The 17,199-nt window shown below is 48.2% G+C and overlaps 1 pseudogene; it reads left to right on the plus strand.

Annotated features, from left to right (window-relative positions):
- Positions 1 to 418: 418 nt before the first annotated feature.
- LOC141120776 (U4 spliceosomal RNA) lies at positions 419 to 483 on the plus strand (annotated as a pseudogene).
- Positions 484 to 17,199: the final 16,716 nt, after the last annotated feature.

Below are 17,199 nucleotides of genomic sequence, written 5' to 3' on the forward strand. Positions count from 1 at the left end.
TAGTTCATCTTTTTGTTTTTTGGTAGGCAGGGCAGACCCATGTGGGCTGGCTTTGCTGGGTGCCCCTGAGCAGCCTTGGTAGAAATCTACAAGGTTTCCCCAGGGACTGACTAACAGGGAAGAGAGCCACTGCTTGGCACTACTGTGGAAGTCCTGGCCAATTCCAAGCTGAGAGCTTGATGGGGGGGGGGTACCACATATATACTGCTGGGGCCTGCTACATGGGGAGTTATGTGGAGAGATGGAGATGAAGTGATGGAATGCTGAGCCAAGAGGGGGCCCCCGGGTGGAGCGAGGTGCTACCTCTCTCTATGTGTGTGGTTAAGGTGACCACCGATGTGCCTGTGCCACAGTCAAGACTGGCTGCTGGCATTCCTGAGGCTGGTGAAGAGCAGGCACCCCAGTGAGCTGTACTGTGAGCTTTGCGCAGTGGCAGTATCATAGCCAATGAGGTTCAACTGAGGCGTGATTATTGCTAATTGCTTCTCGGCCTTTTGGCGAAGATCAAGTGTAGTATCTATTCTTATCAGTTTCCAGGAGGTGGCGCTTGCTTCCGTCCCTGATCTATGGCGAAATAGAGATGGGATTGCGGTTGCTATGCAAAACCTGCTGGAGTGAAGGTGACCTGGAGCGGTTTGTAGCCGAAAGGGAAGCCTTCTGATGGGGATGGAGAACCACGGGGTCTGAACCAGAGGGTCGGGACCCTGGCCTTCTGGCCTGGATTGGGGCGGATCTAGCTCCAGACAGTTATTTGGGAGAGAACGCTTACTCCTGCCTTGCAAGGGGGGGAGGGAGTGGCAAGTACTTCCCGAATGTAATTAGGAGGAGTGATGGGAGCGACGGCAGTGCCTGATGGTAAAGGGCTCTTTCCGGCTTCCTGATCTCCATATCCTTCCTGTCTGTGGTGGGGTCTGCTGTGGTCTGGGCTGGGTGGTCAGGGCTTTTTTGAAAAGCCAGTGGTGAATGTGCCCCTGAAGTGGCAGTTCAGGGGTGCCGTATAGTCACGGTGTGAAAGCACTTGATTTTATGGCACCATGGTCACTTCACCACAACACACGTTTTTCACACCTGCCTCTTGGGCCGGGCCTTTTGGCCAGGACCAGGGGAAATTTTTATGCCTGGCTGGAGGGCCGGCCATTGTATAGCACAATGGCCACTTTCACTCTCCCATCTCACTATCTTCCCCACTCTTTCTTTTACCCCTGTTTGTCACCTTTTTGTCTTTTTTTTGGTTGTCTTTGTATACACGTTTTGTCACTGTGTGGCGAGTAGGGTGTGGGTCCTCGGGCCTACTCTGAAAGTCTTGGGAGGGGGTGGACATAGGCCTTTTGGCTTGGTTCGCCCTCTCCTTTGAGGGGTCTCTCTTCGGGAGAGCCCCACTGTACTTGGGTTGGTCTGCTTCGGCAGTCCTTCCAGTTGTGGGGGTCCGCCTGGTTTCGGCCGGATGGACCCTTTGTCTGAGTACCTCAGTCCCTGTCTGGAGCCTAACGCCCCGGGGGATCAGGGTAAGGTCCTTCCCTAGTGGAGGACTCTGTACACCCGTTGCACGTTTTTGTGTTTCACTCTCTATGTGTGGGCACTTTTTTTTGGCACCGGGTGGAAGTTTTTGAGGTGTGTTTTGCACGCCACTGGCTTTTCGATAGAGAGTGAGCTGTACTGTGAGTAACCATCCCCCTTAGAAGCAAGGATCAGGTATAGTGGGGCATCTGTTTGTTTGTACTTCTATAGCCAGAAGAGGGGATAGAAGCAGACAGGCACAGGGACCAGCTAGTTTCCAGAGATCGCAGGAGGGATCACACCTCTTGCTATAGGAGGACTGTGTTGTACTGCATCCAGAAACCGTGAGATGTGAAGAGGAGTGGAAATACAGTTGCTGCAGTGTATGTAAAGCTTTGCTGTGAAAGAGAGACTGAGCCACTTAAGAAAGGCTTCTCTTGGGTAGTCTGAAGATTACTTAAAGTGACAGAGTCCACAATGTATAAAGTTAATGGATTAATAGTGTCCTGGTCCTTTCCCATACCCCATCCAAGTTTAAATTCCCTAATAGATATAAAAAAAAACAATTCAATTGACTGTTCTCTGACTGCGAGTGGCTGGTATAAATGCTGGTTGCTTGGCTGTCGGGCTCGAATGATTCCCACCTGGCTGCACACACAGGGTGAACCTTTTTTAATCAAGCGGCTGCTATGGGGAAGGGCTACACATGTAACAAACTAAGGTTGTCCAAGAAATCAGGCAGGGAGCTGTCAAGCATCTCAGGTAGCATAGAAAAAAGAGACACAGCAGGACACCGGAGAGGTCCCAGGTTCATATCTGGATCCTGACAGTACTCCCTTCCTTCCAAGATGGTCCCTGGATGTCTTAGGGCCAGCTTTTTGAGGAAACCTCTGTTGGAATTCTCTTATCAATCTGGGGGCATGAACATTCTCCTCAGGTTCCTAAGATTATTCTCTGGTCCGTATCTTTCCTACTGAACCAGATATTGTAATTTGTTCCTAAAGATCCTGGAATCATGAATTCTTTCAACCACAAATTCTTTTCAACCTGTACCTCAATGGGTGGGGGGGCTGGGAGAATTCTACCAGAAAAAGCATTTTCATTAAAAATGATATGAGTAGTGATATGCAAAAAAACAGGGTAAATCTTTGTACTGTCGGGAGGTTTTAAGGGAAAGGTGACCAGATTGATTTAAGCAGAAATCTGGAGGGTCCCACAAACTTTTCACCCAGCTTAGCAGATGGAAGATGAACCTTCAAACATTTGGTAGATGACCAAACTTTGTCACCCACATAAAAACTACGGAGTGATCTGCAATATCTCCTTCAAAGTATCAATCAAATTCTCCTAAATTTCCTGTAAAGTAGTTAACCTGTTGGTAACAGCAAGAATTAGAGTTGAGAAAAGGCAATCAGGAATAAAAACTGGGTGATTAACTGTGTAAAAAAAAAGACTCTGAGAAGTTCAGGAGACCCTCTGTACACCTCGTGCAATCTGAATTTGTATAGTCTGCAAACTTGCCAAGGACAGCAATTTCAACTGGGGTGGAGAGTAGCAAAATGCCATTTACTGACCATGCTCAGATGCAGGTATAGGCCCCTTTAACTACTTTTCCCACAATTGAGTTTGTGAACACACCCAGGGAAAATTTTTCTGCTTCCCTACTTCCCAGGAGCTCAGCCAGTACACACCCGATGAGGCAGAGGTAGTTAAGCAAGTAATCTGCAGCCAGATGAGAGGCCCTCCAATGTCAGAACTGCCATGTGGACAGCCAGGCAGGAACCTAATAGCATATGGCTTCCACAAAAGACCCAGCTACTGTGGGGCGCTCACATCCAAGTACTACCAGAGTGCTCCAGTTTCAGTGGGGGGGCCCTTTGTTCTCGGGCCTTGGATCTCTCCAGCGGTTCATCTGTATTACCAGAGCTACCCTGTGACAGTTAAACTGGTGAGGTGACCGGACAGCAGCCAACTAGACACCTGGATGGATATTGCGATCCCTGAAGCGGTGTGGGTTGTCTCATTTGGGCGGCACTGGGTTGCTGAGCAGGGTGCCTGGGCTGAACGGTGGCGAACCGTGTAGTTTTCACTGTTCCTGACTCCCCTCAGCCTCCTGTCTGCACTCTCACAGTAGTCTCAGGAAAAGCGTGGCTAGCAGGTGCTGCTAGACAGTGTGTTTCTTTCTCTTTCAGATTGGGTTTCACCACACAGTCCAGTCACCTCTCCTCCACTCTCTCTTCTTCTGCTGACAGCACTCTCTCTGTAGTGCTGTGTGGAAGCCTGTCTCTCTCTGTAGTGCTGTGTGGAAACCTGTCTCTCTCTCTTCAATCACCTCAGCACTCCAGAAAACTCCCCCTTCTTCCCAGTGTCCTCTCTGTCACCTCATGTTCAGGCAGGAAGGAAGGGTCAGAATCCTCCTATCTCCATCTTGTGGCCAAAAGGAGAAACTGCATGTTTGGTTGTATCAAATAGGCTTATATTATAATCTATGCATGTCCTGAATGGGGCCAATGACAGAATGCCTGTTAGACACTCCCCACACCAAGGAACCTTCAGTCCCCAAATGAGGGACAGAGTCTACCAAAATATAATGTCTGCAACCTGTTACATGCTTTCAAAATACATCAGGAGGCAAAAGCAGGTTATACATATATGGAAACAAACAATCTGCATGCACATATGAACCTGGCACGGGAACCTCCCACCATTTGCCATAAGAGGTGAGCTTGTCTTGCCCACAAGCCACCGATATCGGGATAGCCCAGTGGTGTATTTAGGTTTTGTGCTGCCCTAGGCCTGACTAAGCACGCGCACCCCCCTAATTTAACTATGACCCACCCCTTCCTGTCAAGGCCACACCCCTTCCTTTTTAAGATCCGCCCTGTCATCTTCATGGGAGGACAAAGGGACGCCACGGGAAGAGGACAAAGGGACGCCGCGGGAGGAGGACAGTGAGCGATACAGCATCTTTTCATTTGGGGGTAAGGGGATATGTGCTGGGTGCTTTGGGAGGCTCTTGCACTGAAGTCGTGTCCCTCCTCTGTGGCTCCTCCTCCTCCTGGCTGTGTACTGAGTATGTGGCTGACAGTGGGGAGAGAGGTGTTGGCTGCTATGGAAAGCCCATCGCCGCTTGTGGGACTCCGGGCGGCAGATGTCCTGGGTGCCCACGCTGGCGCATCCCTGTCTGGCCAGTTACCGAAACTCAGTGCCGTAACTTGTTGTGGGCTCTGGGACAGTGGCGTCACTAGGGTTGGCCTAGAGGATATCAGGTTAGGTACTTCCTAATGGCTCAGTTCCTGGGAACAGTAATGTATAATGGCCAACAGGCTCTCTTACCAGACCCGGTGAAACTGCAACAGTGATCCCTCCGGCTGGACGTTCACTCACTCTGGGTTTCCCAGGCCAACTCTAGTCAGTAGTGTAGCATCTCTACCCTGGCAGTGGCTTCATCTTCCTCCCCCTCTGGTGGTGCGGGTACAGCGTGGCTCTCTGGTGGTGCGGGTACAGCGTGGCTCTCTGGTGGTGCGGGTACAGCGTGGCTCTGGTGGTGCGGGTACAGCGTGGCTCTCTGGTGGTGCGGGTACAGCATGGCTCTCTGGTGGTGCGGGTACAGCATGGCTCTCTGGTGGTGCGGGTACAGCGTGGCTCTCTGGTGGTGCAGGTACAGCATGGCTCTCTGGTGGTGCGGGTACAGCATGGCTTTCTGGTGGTGCGGGTACAGCGTGTTTCTGGTGTTGCGGGAACAACGTCTCTCTGGTGGTGCGGGAACAACGTGGCTCTCTGGTGGTGCGGGAACAGCGTGGCTCTCTCTCTGGTGGTGCGTGGCTCCCTCTCTGGTAGTGCGGGTACAGCGTGGCTCTCTGGTGGTGTGGGTACAGCATGGCTCTGGTGGTGCGGGTACAGCGTGGCTCTGGTGGTGCGGGTACAGTGTGGCTCTCTGGTGGTGCGGGTACAGCGTGGCTCTGGTGGTACGGGTACAGCGTGGCTCTGGTGGTGCGGGTACAGCGTGGCTCTGGTGGTGTGGGTACAGCGTGGCTCTGGTGGTGCGGGTACAGCGTGGCTCTGGTGGTGCAGGTACAGCGTGGCTCTGGTGGTGCGGGTACAGCGTGGCTCTGGTGGTGCGGGTACAGCGTGGCTCTGGTGGTGCGGATACAGCGTAGCTCTGGTGGTGCGGGTACAGCGTGGCTCTGGTGGTATGGGTACAGCGTGGCTCTGGTGGTGCGGATACAGCGTGGCTCTGGTGGTGCGGATACAGCGTGGCTTTCTGGTGGTGCGGGTACAGAGTGGCTCTGGTGGTGCGGGTACAGCATGGCTTTCTGGTGGTGCGTGTACAGCATGGCTTTCTGGTGGTGCGGGTACAGCATGGCTTTCTGGTGGTGCGGGTACAGCGTGGCTCCCTATCTGGCTTCCCCCAGCACAGTACTCTCTTTTTCTCCTCCTGTAACCCCCCCCCAGCAGAGTGCATGCATGCTGGGGGCTGTAGCATGATGTCTGTGGACACACAGGGCTACCATTCTTCAGGGATTACTCTTCCCATGATGCCCCCAGAGTCTTCTGATTGGCCCTCTGCTGTGGCCAATTATGGGGTGAGAAACAGCGGTCAGGAAGCTGGGCAGCGGCGCAGGGAAACCAATTAGAGCCGCTCTCTCTCTCTTCTCTGACAGAAAGGGGAGGGGGGGCGAGCGGGGGAGATACACAGACAGCCCGCATCTCTCCTCTCCCTGTCACAGCTTCTCCATTTACCAGAGAACTCCCCCGCTCGCCCCCCCTCCCCTTTCTGTCAGCTGAACGGAGAAGAGAGAAGAAAGAGAGAGAGCGGCTCTAATTGATTTTGCCGTGCCGCCGCCCAGCTTCCTCCCTGCTGTTTCCCTCCCCATGATTGGCCACATCAGAGAGAGAGAATCACAGCTTTACAGGGGCGGCTTGACAGCTCCTGATTTAACTGCTTCCTGGCCTCATCTGCAGCCGCGAGGCCACTGCACTCCCAAGCTGTACTCTCCTGATGTGCCCTGCTGTGCGGGAGGAGAGCGGGTGCCGTTTTTGTGGGGGGGGCGGCTTTTTGCCGCCCCCCACAAAGTGCCGCCCTAGGCCTGGGCCTTGTTGGCCTAGGCCAAAACACAGCACTGGGATAGCCCACCTAGATGTGCCAGAGGGTGAGTTGGAGTCGCCCTCCACTAAATCTGTAGTGGGAAGAGTCGGCAGGTTGTGCGTTCTCTGAGATGTGAGGATAATTTCTTCAGAACTTTCACCTAAAGTATTGTATGTCAGCCTTTTTGGTGGATGAATTGTTCGCTTTCCTCTCTGCTCTTTGGGCTCAGGGGTTTTGGGTATAGTGGCCTCTTCCTCTGATGCTACAGAAAGTTGGGGAGCGTCTATGTCCTCTACAGTTGGGAAACTCAGAAAGTCTTCTTGGCTTGTCAAGGGTTGGCTCTGTGGAATGAACTCCGGAGCCTCAGGCCTGAGGGTTCCCATATCAGCTTCTCTGGGAGAAAGGAGAGTGTCAGTCTCTGACATAATAGATTGCTATAGCCAGTCCATTCCCATTTCTTCATCCTCACTGTCTTCTGAATCCATGTTTGGTGGAAAGGATTGGGACCTGGTTACTGGAGATGATTCCTGAGAGGTGGTTTGAATAGGCTGTGGATTTGGTTGATGAGGTATATGAACCGCTTCTGATAAAGGTAGCAGATGATTCCAGTGCCAGGTCTTTAGTGAGCCTGTGCTTCCTTCTGGGTGAAACTGGTATACTGAAAATGCTGTCAACTGCTTACAGATGATGTAGGGCTGCGACTTCCACCTATCAGCCAGTTTGTGTTTACCAGGGATGCCCAAGTTCCTTAATAACACTCTGTCACCAGGCTGCAAATCATGTACTCTCAACTTCAGGTCAAAGTTTTGCTTGTTTTGCTGGCCCTGGGTGTCTGAGGCAGCCTGGGCTTTTTCATATGCTGTTTTCAGACTCTTCCTTAGGCAGTCCACATATCCTCTGTGTGACGCCATCGAGGTATGATCTAAAGAGGTGCTGAATTCTAAGTCAACTGTCAGTCGAACTTCTGTTCTGAACATCAGCCTATATGGTGAATAACCTGTGACATTGTTTTCAGTGCTATTATAGGCATGTACAATAGCTGCAACGTGCCTGCTCCAATGTTGCTTCTTTTCAGCCATAAGAGTCCCAAGCATATCTAGGAGGGTGTGATTTAAGCATTTTGGCTGAGGATCCCCTTGAGGGTGGTAGGGAGTGGTTCTTGACTTCTGAACACCTAACAGGTCTAACAGTCGTTTACAGTCTACTCTCAAAGTCTCTCCCCTGGTCAGAGTGAATACATTGAGGTAGGCCATAATGGACAAAGAACTTCTCTACCAGAATTTTGGCCACTGTAGATGCTTGTTGGTCTTTAGTTGGGAATGCCTGGGTGTACCGGGTGAAGTGGTCAGTTAACACCAGAACATTTCCCTGTTCAATCAAGTCAGGCTCCAGACACAGAAAGTCAATACACACTAATTCCAGTGGTCCTTGATTTTGAAGATGACCCGCTGGGGCAGCTCTGTGGGGCAAAGTCTTTGTCTGCATACACCGTATGCAGGAGTGACAGTATCCCTCAACTTCAGCCCACATACAAGGCCAATAGAACCAGTCTCACACCAGTTTGAATGTCCTCTCAGGCCCTAGGTGGCCATGATTGTCATGCAAGGCAGTCTGCACAGTCTTCCTATGCTTTCTTGGTAAGAATAGCTGCCACTTATCTTCAGGATTGTCTGAGGGGCCCCTTCGGTAGACCACCTCATTGCGTAGCTGCAACTGATCCCATTCTTTATGTACCAGATGTGCTTCTTTTGGAGAGTCTGTCAGCAGTAGATCTGGACATTAACCTTTCATTGATCTTCCAGGGCCTTCAATGCTAAACAACTCCATCTGGTCCTTTCTTAAGTCTCTGTCTGAAAGCATAGGTAGGCTTTTGTCCCTGACCTGGGACAGATCACGGTAGTATTTGGGGACACCTGCCACTGTGACTCGGATGGCTTCGGTCCCAGTTGCTCCACTGGTATGATGTTTCACTCCTTGACACAAGGCTTGTATCCCTTCTGGTGTAAGTTGATTCCACTCTTCAGAGGAAGCTCCTGTGTCATAGGGTCTCCTCGATAGGGCATCAGCATTCCAGTTCCCAACCCCTGGACAGTACTTTAAGCTGAAACGGAATCCTGATAGGGTGGCCAACTACCTGTGCCCAGTGGCATCTAGCTTAGTTGTGGTAAGGATAAATGTGAGCGGGTTGTCGGTTTTAATTATGAAGTCTGCACCAGGGCCGGTGCCAGACTATTTTGCACCCTAGGCGAGACCAGCTACTTGCGCCCCCCCTCAAAAAAAAAAAAATCAATTCAATAATTTTAGCACCAGAACTCCTGGTGGAGGGATGGAGCCAGGGAGGGGGGTGGAGCCAGGTGGAGGGATGGAGGGATGAGCCAGGTGGTGGGATGGAGGGATGAGCCAGGTGGAGGGATGGAGCCAGGTGGTGGGATGAGCCAGGTGGAGGGATGGAGTCACAGTGGAGGGGGATGGAGGGATGAGCCAGGTTGAGCTACGCTTGCTTCCACGCTTGCTTCCGGGCTGTGGCTCTGGTGTTGGAGTTGTGGCAGGAGATGGAGGAGGAGGATGGTCCAACTCACTCAGGTGGGTTTTGCTTGTGAATTCACCCCTCAACCCCTTATTTAGGGCCAGATAGATCACATTTTCACAAAAGAGGCGTTGGCCCACCATTTCCTGAATTTTGTTGGCTACCATGCAGACATAGGCCTCTTGAATATTGGGGGTGGTTCTGAGGGCCGCAGCAGCCTCCCTAATCAAAGAAAGCGCTGACTCCTGCACGTTCCTCCCCTTCCTGGTACTTTTTATTGGAAGGCGGAGGGGAGGAACCTGGGATTCGGTCAGGCTACAGGGCCTGGCCACCTCCTGGATGCCACTTTTCCCCGCCACCTCCTGGCTGCCACTTTCCACAGCCTCCTCTTGGCTGAGGCTTTTCTGTGTATGAAAATGGGACATATTTTTAGTTTATTGTTCATCAATCAAACAGAGCTCAAATTGAGGGAGCAGGATCAGTACAGAAGAATCAAGAGAGTGCTGCAAAAAAGTAAGTATTTTTTGTTCCTATTATTATTATTACGTTCATGCTGCTCCATGTGCTTTTCTTTACTGTTGTACAGTTTAAAATGGCAAGTTTCAGGTTCATGGGCACAGTAATCATTCGCAGATTAACTATATGCAGATTAACTACATTTGTTCATACCTATTTGTATTAAAAGAAGGTTATAACATTGTTGTCTAGATGGGTTTGTAACTAGAATGAAATGCAAACTTGATACAGTGTAAGTAGAGGACATTCAGCAGCTGTTTACAAATCTGGACGCAGGAGCACTAGTGTGGGACACCAGAACAAACTTTTTAGGGTGTCCCACACAGGTGCTCCAGTGGATACTAGGGGTCTCTACATGTGTGAAACTTGCACAAAAAGGTAATTATTCCAGGTTTAGAAAGGCAAAAAAATCATGTCTTCAGCTTGGAAATCTGACAAAACTGACAATTGTACATCACTTCCAAGCAATATTTCATATTCTTATTTCTGGCCTCAAATATCTGTGTGCTAAGTATACCTATTTTTTAATTCACATAGGGGAGAAAAGACTCGGGACCTCTGAGGTCAACAGGGATCCCCAAACTCTTAAAGAAGGGGAACTCACAACACCACAACCATAATGTGGAGGAAGGAGAGGTTTATGAAGTGGGCGAAATAGTGACCACAACAGGTGAGTGTCTGAGACCACAGCTTCAGTTAATAGATGTATGCCTGCATATTTATAATACACGGTGTGGTTTTTTATTTTAGGTGATATGGATGTTGTGGAAGAAGAATCTCATTTCACGAGTACAAGTGCACACGTCCTCATCGGGGAGTTCATGGTGTGCAATCGTGATTTACAGAAGATCAAGGAAGACATCAATGATGTGGAAAAAAGACTCAAAAACATCACTGATGTTTTAGGCAGAATCTAAAACACCCCAAAATTATTCTAGTTTGTTTGTATTTTTCTGACTTTCACACATTTTAAATATTTTTTAGAAAGCCAAATTTTGAAGATGCACACAGTGTGTCAACATGTGCTATCTGCCATCATGGGATATCAAGGTACGCGTTTTGTGGGTGCAACCCCTTCCTCACAACTAAAGTAGATGAGAGGAAGGGGTTGCACCCCCGAAACACGTCCATTGATCCCCCATGATGGGAGGTAGAACATGTTGACATTAGGCATGGGATCAGGAGGGAAATCCACATTTTCACTCCCAATTTGTGTGCATCTTCAAAATTTGGCTTTCACAGGGGTGACATCACCCCATCTGATGAAGGTAAGATCAACACAGTTTGGATATACTGTTGTATGATATTGCTTCACTTTGTCAAAGTTGAACTTTGTAAGTTCCTGAGTTGTGTATGTTTATGGTTTTAAACATGCCTGTTTAACCCAAAACAGGCTATTTGTACTGTCAATCCTAAAAATGTTATACAGCAAATATGTTGGTTTGTTCAAAAACCCTTTTCTAACGCACATGTGAATGTGCACAGAGTAAAATGTTTTATACTCAACAAAGTGTGGCTTCTTCTTTCAATACTCACTACCAGTTTTTGTAGTAATTTGGTGTTTACAGTGGCAATGGGGGTTATTTACTAAAGGCAAATCCACTTTGCACTACAAGTGCACTTTCAGTGCTGTTTCAGTGCACTTTCAAGTGCACTTGCAGTGCACTAGTAGTGCAAAGTGGATTTGCCTTTAGTAAATAACCCCCACAGTTCTCTAAAATTTACCCCAATCAGGCCAGTTTGGGGGCTCAAAACAATTAATTCATGGTGCTGAAAAGGATGTTTTTTATCATTAATGCTTTACATACATTAACAACAAAAACATTGTATGTGTGTAGCAGACCCACAATATAATAGTTAGCTGAAGAAGAGATTGTCACCTCATGTATCAACTAAATTACGTTTGCACTATTGAAGAAGATGGCCAAAAAGAAAAGCCCATAGGAGAACCTAGGAGACAGCTAACAGAAACACAAGCAATAAATAAAATGAAATATTATTATTGCTTATCAAACATTTGCTGGCATATCAATGGCCCCCCTACCAGCAAAGTACCAGACCTCGCGGGCACTTTGGGGTGGCAAGCCAGGACGTCCAGTTTCAAGCTCCATCAGGGTTGTTGTTTGTTCTGGAAATCTGGCCTCAGGCCCAACTGAGGCCACATAGTTTGTAGCATTTCTCCTGAAAAGTTGTGTAGAATGCAGCATGCAAGTATTATATGGTTTAGTTTATATTCCGCCATGTTGATTGGCGTCAGGAACAGGTGGAACCGGTTGGCCATTATCCCGAAAGCATTCTCCACCACTCTTCTGGCTCTGGCCAGCCAGTAGTTAAAAACCCTCTCCTCCGAGGTGAGGGTCCTCATCGGGAATGGCCACATCAGGTGATCACCCAGCCCAAATGCTTCATCAGCGACAAAGATGAACAATAGACCGTCCACATAGAGAAACTCGTATGTCGCTGACACCACCACCAACATCACAATACTATTAAACCCCTTGTAATTATAGTAGTATGACCCTGAGTTGGGGGGGGTGGCACGATGTGGACGTGTTTCCCATCAATTGCCCCTCCACAGTTGGGAAAGTCCCACCGCTTGGCAGATTGGGAAGCCACAGTCTGCCATTCCTGTGGCGTTGAAGGAAACTGTGGAGTCAAACAAGAAAAAAATTAATTAGTACTTTTGCACATTGCAAGCAGATTAAATACAAACATTCTTGGCCAACATAAGTATAAAACATTTATTTTAAGGAGTATTTAAAGACAAAATATAAAGTCCACTTATCAGATTCCTCACCCCCTCTGATTGACCATTTAAAAATTTTAGGGGGGGAGATGTTTTGGACAGGTAACCCTCTCCACTTCATTGAGAGCTGAATGCATACATAATGCGTGTTACTTTTGCCATCGGTTGACTTAGCGGTTGGGGGGAGGAAGGGCCCCCAAAAAAAGCCTCTTGCACTCTGCCTGAATTAAAGGACAAAAGTAACATTTGTACACATTTTAGGGGGTGTTTAGGTTAAACAGTACAATGGGGCTGACAAAATAAATTGTTAAGTGACTAGGCTACGTGTGTATGGGCCCAAGATAGCATGCTGGGGAGGTTAGTGAAGGCAAATATGCATGAAGGACAAAAAAGAGCATTAAAAAATTCAAGCATCCATGAGGATAAAGGGGACATTCACAGCATATTACAATCATGGTAATTATGGAATGATGAAAGAAATACAATACATTAGCAAACATTAAATACATAGAATGTGATGTTAAAGGATACAACTTACCTTAATATAGTCCTTCTGTAGGACCTGAATGATGGCAGAACAGGTCTCTGGAATATTGATCCCCAGAGCCTGGGGGGAGATGCCTGTCGAGAACATGATGTCCTGCAGACTTCTCCCCATCGCCAAGTACCACAAGGTGGCGATGAGCCCCTGTTCAGGAGTGATGGCTTGCTGCATGCAGGTGTCCTGCTTCGTAATATAAGGGGACAGCAAAGTCAACAAACGGTGAAAAACGGGGTCCGTAATCCAGAGATAATTCCTGAAATCATCAGGATTATTCTCATGGATCTCCGCAACAAAGGCATGTGCGAGAATTGGTCACGCTGGAGCAACCAATTCTTCGTCCATGAATTCCTCCCCGCCCTGTTCATGGACTGGGCTTGGGTCAAAGTAAGAACCCCAACACCAAGCCCCTGCACAGCACGAACTCTATGACGAGTACGTAACCGCAACATGGCTTCAAAACAGTCGGCTGGTCAGAACGAACTAACAGAACACACTGAAAATCAGAAAGAACCTTAGAAGAACGAGCTGAAAATCAGAAACGAGCAGACAAGAACGCACTGCAAATCAAAACGTACTAGAAATAGCACGCACCGAAAACCAGATGCGAACTGACTACACGCACTGAAAACCAGATACAAACCCACAAGCACAAACTGAAGAGCAGTAACGATCGGAAAAGCACGAGGCTGAAAAGCGCGAATCGCCTCTCACCAAACTTTTATTAACACGAGATTAGCAGAAGGAGCCCAAAGGGTGGCGCACTGGCTATTGAACTTCCTTTTTCTAGTTCTGTCGTATACGTTGTACGTCAGTATGTTCTTGGCAATCGGAATTTCCAACAACATTTGTGTGACCGTGTGTATGCAGGACAAGTTTCAGCCAACATCTGTCGGAAATAAATTCACGGTTTGGTTGTCGGAAATTCCCATCGTCCGTACGCGGCATAAGAGTGGCAAGGATGTGGAACGACCGCAACATACAGGGATATACAATGTAATACTGACATAATCACACACATAGGTTGGACTTGATGGACTTGTGTCTTTTTTCAACCTCACCTACTATGTAACTATGCCTAGATACACCAACACTTCGATTAGGTTCATGTCCCCTACTGTCTTCTCCATCAGTCTCTGGAACGTTGCTGGGGCACCAGACAGACCTTGAGGCATCCTGTCAAATCAAAGAACCCTACTGTGGTGATAAAAGATGTATTTTTCCTGTCCTCAGGGTGCATGGGGATTTGATAATACCCCCTTTTCAAGTCTATTACCATTTTGCCCCTGACAGGCTTTGTAAGGCATCTTCTATTCTTGGAGTGGTGTACTGATCAGGGATAGTTCTCCGGTTTAGTGTTCAGTAATCGATGCACAATCTCAGGGAACCATTCTTCATCCATACCACCACTATGGAAGAGGCATAAGGACTCCGTGACTCTCGAATGATGCCTGCTCTCTTTAGCTCTGCTAGTTGTTCACGGAGATCTTCCAGATCACCCAGTGGGATCCGCCTGATTCTTTCCCTGAATGGCTTGTCTTCCTGAAGACGAATCTTGTGCTGGGTAGCACATCCCACATCAAACTCATGGTTCGAAAACATATCCTGCCATCTCAGGAGCTGGGCTTTAACCTTTTCTTTTTACTCAGATGATAGTGGGGTGTTTTGTGGGTAAAACTGTTCTATGGAGATTCTGTCCTTCCCTCCCTTCTCCAAATCAGATGTTGAGACTGGGGTGGCTGGATTCACTTGTCCTAACAGTATTTGGGCACACAGTTTCAACCGCGAGGCCGTAACATTCCGGATGCTGGCAGGGATCTTCCTATGACTCCATTGCAGAGCTCTAGTTGATATCACTTCTGGGATTACCTCCACTAATGTGTCCTCTCCCTGGTAGTCAGCTTCAAGGACAACAAAGGGGCCCGGTTGTTTCCAATTGAGTTTGACTGAAGCTTGTAGACACACACCCTCAACAGGCTGTAGTATCTTCTCACTTCTGTCCAATCGCCAAATCTTTCCCACTCCTTCATCTGGGGCTCTCTGTTCTTGAACTAGATGCTAATACACTTGTGTCAGCATAGGGTGTATGCCCTTGGTTGAGTTGTCGGACTTCGATACAAGAGTAGTCAGCAGCCTTCTGACGAGGACAGTGTTCCTATTATCAGAACTCTTGTTGGCTCCTAAAGGGCAAGGGCATACATAGGCTAGGGTATCAAATGTTTCTGTTTGTCCGGTCACAGAGGGGTCAAATGTCAACTTGACTAGTAAATATCCATCATACGGGAAATTCTGGGTTCCAAGGCCCTATATTTATAATTCCTCCAATTTCTGCAGGGGCAAGTGTTTGAATGCCTGTCATAAAAATGTCTAGATATAGCAGGGTCACTTACGCCCCCATGTCCAGAAGGGCCTTTGTGTAGATGCCTTCCGCTTGGATTGACACGATGGAAAAAGGTCCCACTAGTTTGTCAGGGAATTTACCAGTAGTGGGGCCAGTCTGTCCTGTTTTCTGTATTTGTGCACCTTTCTTGAGGCTCTTCCGGTTTTATTTGTGTCTCAGTGGGCCCCGGGAGGGCTGGTGTGCACTGACTTTCTGAAGTCGGTCACCCAAGGTCGATGGGAGCGGGTTGTCTGGTCGCTCAGAAACAGCAACGGGAGCCTTCTGAGAGGGTTTGGGCTTCCATTGTGGTTTCTTTGCGTCTTTAAATTTGGAGCTAATTGCTGAGGATGGACACCCGGTTGGCCCCTTTGAAGTTTCCCGCTGGTTTCCGGCATTGGCTTTCAGACTTGGGTGGACTTGAACAATCACGTTGGTAATGTCCCATTCCTCCACAGTTGAAACAAACCTCTCGATTCACTGATTTTGTGGTGAAGGCAATGATAGGAGTTTAAGATTGGCTGGACCCCAGAGTACTTTCAGCAGACAATGTGTTGATTTTGGCTGCTAACTGATTCATAATTTCCATCATCTGTGACATCTGGGATTTCAGCGTGGTTATCTCCAAATTGGGCTCTGCTGCCCCCACTGACATGACATCAGCTAGAGACGTAGATACTGGCCTGGTTGCAGTTTTCCTGCCCTCAAACATAGCCTCTTCCTCCCTCACTACCCTGATGAGTTCAGGATAGTTTAATGATATGACATCGGCTGTCTTTAGCTGGATCCAGATTAGCACCTCTCAGGATCTACTGCATTCTAGCTTGATATATGGCTGAAGGTTACATTCCCTTCTTTAATAAAATTTTGTTTAGTATTTTGTTTAATTTCCAGATATACTCGGACAGGCACTCACCCTGGCATTGGAGAGCATGCACAAATTGGTAAATCAAGTCTGCAGCCTTCTCTGTCCGAACTCCTCCTGCAACATGGCGAGGTAGTCATAGGCTGTGCATTTTCTTGGAGGTTTGTTAGTAGAATAGAGGATCCCGGACGAGCCCCCATGTGTAGCACCACCTCCGGAGGAGACGCTGGTTAAATTTTGGGTCCTCTGTCTTCCGCCTCGACTCCAAAAACAAACTCAGCCTCTCTGGCACACCTGGTTAGATATAAAATCACTACAAACACTTTCAAGAATAGAAGTAGAAAATCCTGGCTGTGGATTGTTACCAGAAACAGACAGACACAACTGGTAGTGATAAATAAGTTGAGTATATTATCACGGAAAGAAATGTGTAAACTTAAAGCACTGTTAAACCTTGCTGCAGAGTATCAATACAATAAATGACAACATCGAATATATAGCAACTGTAAATATAGAAAATAAAGCCCAATAATCTACATGTCCATTGCACGGGCACTGAGAGGGAGGAGAGAAGGTTTGTCAACTTCTCAGATCCTTATGGGCCACAATCACCACTGAAAGTAACCACACAAAAAAATATGAAGAAATGGGTTAAGCACTGTTCGGTAATGTTACAGGTCCTGGGGTGAAGAGTACTGATATCTTCTGCTAGCAAACGGTGTCCTTTGTAAAGAGAGTAGGTTTAATCAAGCAAAATAGAGACGGTAATCATCTAGGATATTCCGTTAGGTAGTGGCTAAAGGTGGCAGCTCCAAACAATCATCCTCTGACACTATAAAGCGGAATAGGTGTCTGCATGGAGTGTCTGTACTGTATTAAGAAGGATGTTTGGGTTTACACCAGCTCACCAATCCTCTGTGCGATGACACAACAGAGATTCGCAATGCTGGCTCAGGCTCCTGGCAGTGCTGTAAGGCACCAGATAGCCTCAGGTAGGCCAATCAGGATGGCTGGTAGCTAAACTGGCAAGGCGACCGGACA

This window comes from Aquarana catesbeiana, linkage group LG13 (assembly GCF_042186555.1).
Source record: "Aquarana catesbeiana isolate 2022-GZ linkage group LG13, ASM4218655v1, whole genome shotgun sequence".
In the NCBI taxonomy this organism is placed as follows: domain Eukaryota; kingdom Metazoa; phylum Chordata; class Amphibia; order Anura; family Ranidae; genus Aquarana; species Aquarana catesbeiana.